This window comes from Myotis myotis, unplaced genomic scaffold, assembly GCF_014108235.1.
Source record: "Myotis myotis isolate mMyoMyo1 unplaced genomic scaffold, mMyoMyo1.p scaffold_m19_p_1, whole genome shotgun sequence".
In the NCBI taxonomy this organism is placed as follows: Eukaryota; Metazoa; Chordata; class Mammalia; order Chiroptera; family Vespertilionidae; genus Myotis; species Myotis myotis.
The window spans coordinates 52,590,995-52,599,739 of record NW_023416313.1 but is presented as its reverse complement, the minus strand read 5'-3'; positions in this window follow the sequence as shown (position 1 = coordinate 52,599,739).

The following is an 8,745-nucleotide window of genomic DNA, read 5'->3' as shown; positions in this document are numbered from 1 at the left end:
CAAGTACTCAGCCAGCTACTGCATTATGTTTTGGGTTAAAGCCACTCTAAATGATTTATTGTTTCTAAATTATTTACATGGCATTATTCCTTTCTTGTAAAATGCAAAAGTGCTGTCAGGAACAGCACAGCAGCAGGTTATGAATGGGACTACAAGTAAATCAGGGTAATTAGAGGCCTCAAGTTGCAAATGCTGACAAGTTCTCCACCAGCCACCACTTCACCGCCGATAATAAAATTTGCATGATTTCCTGACATTATACTCACCACATATTTTCATTGCACGCTCACTGTAATTACTTAGGGCATGATCTCAACGCTCATGGCAAGCAGAACTCTCACTGAACCCAGCCGTGACTATTACAGATGCTTAGAATTAAAGCGGGTGGAATTAAGGGAAGAGTTCCCTACATAGCTTTAGGGATCTGTGATGTGTCAACTGAATTTTGACAGCTTAGAAAAAGGGAAATATCCTCAGCTACTTCTCAGCAATGATCAGGTCAAGTTATTATGAGACTAAGATATCTCAAAGGTGGGCTTGGGTCCTGGATTTTGTGATGATTGGGTCCTTCAATTTGTTTTCAGGTTTTTTGATGTAAAAAAAAAAAAGTAAAAATAAATAAAAGGTGATTTTAATTCCTGATAGCAAAGCATATCTAGGCATAACTCTGCATGTAACTACAGGAAAAAGGATTTTGTGTTATTCTTCAAAGAATTAACAAGTAAAAGAAATTCAATACTCCAAAAGATCAGTGGGCCCCTCTAGATGTATAGGTGACTAAGGCAGGTCCGATTCAATATGTGGAATCCATATTAAGCCTCTCTTTTTATCCCTCAGTGCTTGGTGCATCTATCATACACACCAGCACACGAATTCATGCACTCTCCATGGCTGTCTCAATAGAGAAGGAAAAGTTTAGGTTTTGAATGACGTAATATATAGCAGAGTTTCAAGGACGAACATAAACTAAACTAAACTAAACCTTGGAAAACCAGGGGGAAAAATGCAATTTGACTCTCAGCTTTGCCTTTTGACCCTAGGAGATTTATATAATCCCTCAGCCTTAAGTTTCTTCAACCTGAAAAGGGAGAAATTGCTCATTCACATGCAGTGGTTGTGAGGGCTAAAGAGATAAGGTGCAAGCACTCAGCACAGTATCTAGTGTAAGAAATAATGGTCATATATGAATGAAAAGAAAGAACACATTATCCAGAAATGCCCTACCTTGGTTTATGGGTATTTTAGTAAGTCCACATATGATGGAAAGTCTTACTATGGAAAGTTAGTGTCTGAGTTAAGAGAAAACTAGGAAACAGCAAGAAAAGGAGCCTCATTTTCTATAATTTAATAACACTGTCAGAACAGAAAAGAAGAATTTTAGGAATGAATCATCTCTCCCCTGACCTTGAAAAGCAGCTGGTGGAAAGGCATAGCAAGAAATGTCACCTCATTGGGGCTATCAGATCTTAGGCACTGGAAGTTATTGCTCCAAATCATGGTATTCCCAACCCCAAAGATATCTCCTGATAAATCCTTAATGAATGAAATTCATGAAGAATTCCCAGATCTTAGCCTGGTTTTGGTCAAAGTTACAGACATAGTTACTGGATCTATCCCCTTCAGAACTGTTACAGGGCAGATGTCTCTTGGTTTTGTATAAGTACGTGAGGGAGGGGGTCACTTTTTGTAATGGTAAGGTATATGAACTTGTAGTAACATATATGCAATCTTTAGAAAAGTAGAAAAAAAGTCCATTGTAAATAGTTTGTGTTAATTACTCTAAAAGATTACATCAAGCTCTGCGGTAGGTTTACTCATCTTTAATTATATCCATTTTTAGACCAGTAGTAACTTATGAGATTTCTGGAATGTGTTTAGTAATCCACTGAGGAGATTGACTCAGTCATAGAAGAAAGATTTTCACTGTGTCCAATTGCCGTGACTGTCGACTACCATCATTCGTTCCCCACACTTTAACATGAATAGGGAATGCATCAAAAGTACATAGTTCAATTAGCACAATAGCAAGCATGAAGCTATTATGTGGATGTGACATATTTTATGTTGAATCACTTGAGTGGTCATAACTTCTGCTAAAAATACGCATGTCATTTTTATTAAAGTGCCCTTTTCTTTGCCCCCTACTGTATTTTAAAGACAAAACAGACCATCTTTTGTAGAATTCAGCAGGCTGCTCATTTTTTGTTGTTCTTGGTAACATTTGTGTTCTCATTTCTCCCAGTCAAGATATGTGGAAAAATAATCTTTTCAACCTTCTCAGAGACAAGATCACAAGCTTTCTGAATGAGTGCCTCACTATTGAATGTGTGGTTTATTGCTGAAATATTTAAGCACATCTTAAGGTCAGTTCCTATGAGGGCTATTACCAGAGTTTTTTCTTCAGTGATATTTTGAACAAAGGACTTAAATTATAATTAATGTAGCTACTGGTCAATTAACATGCTTCTAACTAGTGAGTTTTATGCATGTTTTAAAAGCTTAGATTTGGATAGTGCTTTAGAAGCAATTGAGTCCAGCTTTCTGTATCTCGGTGGATACATTTCTATCTTTGCCTTGCTTTTTTGTCATGGTTGTGTTTATAACAGTTAGATTTTTTTCTCTCTCTTTTCATTTGGAAATAACTCTAAGAAACAATAAAAGAGTCTTAAAAGAGAAATGAGCTTATGTATCAGTGGATTGATAGGAGCTACATTAGGAAGTGTTATCTATTTGGAGATGATTATCAAAAACAAGATTTAAATCTAGTAGGAGAATTAAAGGGTTTGGTTACCACTAAATTAAAAGAATCTTATCAACTCCTTCTACTCCAAAGTAATAAATAATGTTGAAAGACCTATGAGAGTTGGCAAACACCAGCAAAGGAAATAAAGGCATGTCTGTTGTTGTTTTTTTATTCATTCAATTAACTGTCCTGATTAAACTAAGCAATTCTTATTGGAATCCTCTCCACCCTGTGACTGTTAAATTGGTCATTTCTGAGTGCACCGTGTTCAGAAGTTTCAAGGACTATGTGTTCGTAGAGAAGACTTTCTTATTCCTGCCTACCCACTCGAGCCTTTCTACAGGGAGCATGCAGAGGTTTGTAGAGTTTTGCGGAAGGAACAAAGAGTTCTCCATGATACCATTTACCGTCTAAACACAAGGCTCATCTCTAAATGAGCCAACATGGAAGTAGGGCTGGAGAAGAAGCAGGAGAAAACCCAGCTGTGATGGTTACTTTTACATGTCAACTTGTCTGGGTTAAGGGATGCTTAGATAACTGATAAAACATAATTTTAGGTTGTGTCTGTGATGATATTTCTGGAAGAGAAGCATTTGAATAGGTAGGCTGAATAAAAAAGGTCACCCTCCCTAATGTGGAAGGACATCATATAATCCATTGAAGGATAGGATAGGATAGGATAGTCAGATAGATAGATATAGATGTATGGATGCAGTTTGAATTGTAGGATACCCCAGCTGGTGTCAGAGAATTGCTTGTTGGTGTGGAAACCCCCTATACACACACACACACACACACACACACACACACACACACACTGGAATTATTGATTCCAAAAACTTTATGTTTAGTATATATTGTGTATTTCTATACAACTTGGTTGAGCTGAAATACCTAGGGTTTCTCAGATATGGAATTGCACAAAATAAACCCAAAATTCACTTTATGCTCAAATTATTCTCTTATATATCAATTAGGTTGGAACAAATTAGTTGTTAAAGAAAAGAAACCACAGGTCCAAAATCTCAGTGCTTATGCTAAAAGCCCATGATACCAAACCTAGATTTAAATCTCACCTAATTGCAGTTTCAACCTCTCCCAGAAATGTATTTTTAATTAACCAGTCTGGACTTTTCTGGTCAAGCACCAGTAAATTAATCTACCCTCTTTGTCCCTTATAGAAAAAAAAGAGGCAATCTGCATGACAAAAACCCCTTCCTTCTCCCACTACCCCCCCAAAAAAAGATGTCTGGGTCCTAAAATATTCCTGTATTATTATTTTTTTGTTGTTGCTAATAACCACTTTTCCTCACCTTCTTTCCCATAAAAACCTTTCATTTTGCCCAACCCCTTGGTGCACCCTTCTAGTTGCTTGTTGAGATGCTGTCCAAATTATGAACTGCTGAATAAAGCAAATTATATCTTCTAATTTACTCAGTTGAATTTTGTTTTTTAACATAGTGTTTTCAAAACAAACGTTGTAGCAGAACTGACTACATCCATTCATTCAATCAATATTGCATTTTGCAGGTACTTACATACTACTGGGGAAAGGGGGGATACAGAGTATTTACATTCCCCTGAGGAAACCAGTGATACAGAAGTATGCAAGATAATTAAGGAATGTGAAAAATTATCTGAAGAAAAAGTGATAGATCAAACTATATATGAGGGTAGCTTGGTCTAAGGTGTAGAGTAAAGATAGAGAGACGCAATAGGATGCAGGTTTCATTTTGAAGGTTTAGGCAAAAGGAGTTACTGGAATATTGGATAAAAGTTATGAGAGAACGAGAAGGCACCAGAAGGACTCCTAGTTTTTTGGCTCACCTCATTGAATAAATCATCACACTGTTTATTAAACTGTGGAAGTCAGGAAGCTTAACCGGTCTGGGAACAAGAAGTGAGTTTGGGACATGCTAGGTTTGAGATTCCTGTTAGACATCCAAGTAACACGGTAGAGTAGGCAGCTGATTGTGTGAACCTGGAGCGCTGGGAGAGGTTGCGGCTAGAGATTTAAATTTGGGAGTCATCAGCATGCAGATTATATTTAAGCAGAGGTGAGATCACATAGGGAGTGAGTTTAGACCGAGAATAGAAACGAGCCAAAAGCTAAGCCCTGGAGTCCTGCACAATTCCCAGGTCAGATAGAAGAGGAGCTCAGCAAAGCGATGGGGAAAGCTGCCACTGCGCTGGCAGAAAGATCAGGACTATGTGGAATTTGGAGTAATAATTTCAAGAAGGAGGGAGTGATCAACTTTTAATTTTAAGAGACTTTCAATATCTTGGCAATAAGTCACAAACTGATTAACATTCCTATATAATTTTAGAAAAATACAGTGTGTGTACATTGGTATAATAAATATAACAGCTAATTTCTTGTATGGTGGAGTGAAGAATTAATGCCTAGAGATTACACTTTGGGAAAATAGTAGTTTAGGGTTAAATAGCACTGAAATTTATGACTTTGGCATTGCTTATGAGTGTAAAGGTCTTTGAAATATGTCCCTCCCAAATGTGGAAAGAGATCTTTCTAGATAGTTTTCTTGTTTCCTTCTGTTTTCCTTTGCAGCCCAGGGTACTCCTTAGTGTTTACTGATCATAATACCTTTTCTTTTTAAAGATTTTTTATTTATTTTTAGAGAGGGGGGGGAGAGGGGGAGAGAGAAACGTTGATGTGAGAGTAAAACATCGGTTGGCTGCCTCCTGCATGCCCCCTACCTGGGATCAAGCCTGCTATCCAGGCATGTACCCTGTTGGGAATCAATTAGTGACCCCCTGGTGCACAGGACAATGCCCAATCAACTGAGCCACACTGGCCAGGGTGGGGCTTATTTACTTAATTGCTCATCCTCCCATCTAGACTATAAACTTTTTGAGGGAAGAAACCATGTCTTATTTATCTCTGTGTACCCAATATTTAGTACTGTATTAGGCATAGCTTATAGTAGTCACTCAACCAATCACTCAACCAATCTCTATGGAAAACCCACAGGTAGGAAATTAATAAGCAAGCCATGTAAATTATAATTTACAACAGCAAGACCCAACCTTCATTGCAGTGGAGCAAAGCTGATTTTAGGCCCAAAAATCAATGTGAGACATCATTTGTACTTTTCCTTTCATTTTCTTTGGGATACAAAACTGGTTCTACCTTCTCTGGTCTTTGAGTCTCTTTATTAGGCAATTACAACCTTGATCAAACCCCAAATCGTTCAGTTCATTGATATTACTGTTTTGATGTACGAGTCTTGACATGTTTTAAAGAGTTAATGAGACATGGACCCTGTTACCCTTGGGTCCCTGCCATTGGGGTAGTTAGAAGTTTCCTTCCTTCGCCTCAGCCCTGAAAGCCTGGAGAGAAGTACAAGAGGCCTCTAGTTCTCTCTTAACCTGCAACCTCACCTCTTCTGAATGTTTCCATTAACCCTTGAGTGAGTCACGCTGATGCTTGATGATAATCCCCTGGTGGACATGCCTCTCCTTCCAGAATGAGTGTTGACATGAAGAAATCTCCAGTTCCCCTACAGCCAGACCGGTGATCCCAAATTTTAACCGCATCGGATCCTGCCTGCACATCCTGCCTCTGGCTCCATACCCACCTTCACGCCCACAGCACGAAGCTGTGACTACAGAGGCAGACACTTGCAGGGTGGTCCTCTGAGCATGCCCTTGGGCAAGAAACATGAAATATTTATTGACTGCAGGCCAATGTTACAGGAACTCTGGCTGAAACCATGGTGAGTGTGCTTCTGTAACACCCAAGGTAGACACAGCAACATTTGCCAACCCCCTCAAATCTCCTGGGGGAGGTGTGTTTGCACTAATCCTAGCAGCTCCAAAAAGCAGCAGCTGTTCTCCAAGGAGTCTGATATCGTCCTTTGTTTAAGACCAACAGTGGGAGGTTGTATTTTATTTTAGTTTTTCAAAGAGCTAAATTGTTAACAACATTACAGCTTTCTGCAAGCAGATAGAAAGAGAGCTAAATTCACATCTTAATTTTTCAATCCACACACTTCTTTCTATCCTGTAGACATCTTTGTCTTGAGAAATAAATCAGACTGAGAAGCACACATCAGTTTTTCCATTTCTGAGCAACTCTGAAATTAGATGGCCATTGATCTTCCAATCCCAGCTATCAAGTGAGTATTGGTTAACAGAATTTGAAGTCTCCCTAGAATAGCCTACATCCCTTTTTTTCTATGTTCTATTGGGCCCCTAATTATCTTTTAATGAGACTAGAATAATTATGCATTTAGTCAACCAATGGAAAGTATGCCATAACTTCCCAAGGGAGCACCAAGGAAATTTGTGAAGCACGTCCACAGTATATAATCTAACCAAATTTAAGCTTTTGGGTCTATTGCTGCAAATACTATCCTGACATTAAATTCCTTTGGCAAGATTAAGTGTCATTTGAACTGAGAACTGGATATAACACTCAAAAGATATGATCCACATCTCTGATAATATAAGCAAGAATGTAAGTTTTCCCTCAAACAGGTGCCATGTTTATTTCCATTCCCACAACCCAGCACAGCACCACTATACTGTAAGGGGTTAAGTAAACACTAAATGTTTTTATTAGACATTTATTAGAGATTTCTGCCATAAATTATTAGCAACCAAGAAATCATAATTCTTTCAGTTTGTGTAGGCTCCTTGGAATTTGCTACACTGTGTTGAATCATTAAACATTAAACTCCCTTGACTCGTACAGAGATCTTGTGGTTTGTGCTCTGTGCCAGCAAGCTGGAATATGTGTCTTTTTCTCATCTGGTCTCTTGCTCATCATTGGTAAAAGCTGAGGATCTTAAGCAACATGATTTCTAAGGTGAAAACAAACTCTCTCTCGGGCTGACCCAATTTTATTACCCAGTGATACACTAAGGTAGCAACATAAATGGGCATGACTTACCCCCCTAATCATAATTTGCAAGAACTGCAGGCCTCCGTGGGGATTTATAGTTGGCATTGTGATGACTTATTCTTTCATTACTTAAATTGAAAACGTTTTACTCCTTTGTAATGCACACTTATGCAAAAGAGGGGAAAAAAAGTAAAAGACTGAGAATGTCCAGCTTTCATGCAGCTTTTTTGTTTTTAAAGTTGAAACCCATTCTGTCCCGTGCTCCATTTGCATGGCGACTGTTAGGGAGGTCTTTGTGTATTCTTCTGGTACATTTAATATTCTAGTACAATTAACAATTCCGCTTACTCTCAGGGTCTCTTTTTTGAGCAGAATGTACGACAACTAGTGAACTTTAAAAAATGTGAATATATAAGCTGTGTCAGGTTATGGAACACATACATCCTACAGAGAGAACCCTATGGTAAAAGGAAGCACTGTTGGGAAAGCAGCTGTAATTGCACTTCGGAGAGTAAAAGCCATTGTGTTGCCTCCTCAGCAGAAATTCACCTCCCTGAATGAAAATCTGATAAGTTTCCCAGTTTCCCACAGAGGGAATGACAGAGAATTTAATGAGAAACGCCTAGGAACCGGACCTGTTACTGTGTGATTATGCATTCACTAATCTCTCTGTAGGGTACAGAAAGAGGCAGTCTTCCCTGAGAGAGTGTATCTGAAAAAAAGGAAAAAACACATCTAGAAAAATATGACCAAAAAGAACTGTTTTCACTTTCCCATTCAGGTCTACCGACATCCCACTGGACTTCTCGTTTGGCTTACAAATGACAAAATCACCAGGATTTGCATAGTCACCTATTTTTAAGATTGACAATGAAATTGAAGTTTCATATGCTAATTTATGAATACTTAAATGCAGCTTCCAAAAATATGAGTGTCTGAAATTTTTAGTTTGGACTCAGGATTTGCATTTGAGAAGTCCAAATACAGTGACGAGGTTACCTGGTGTTCTTATTCTTGTTGTAGGAGCCATTTCATATCTTACATGAAATTCTCTTAATCTTAGTTATCATCTTCAAATGAGTTTTATTCAGCACCAATAGCCATCCTATAAGCGTTTTGGAACACCGAAAATATT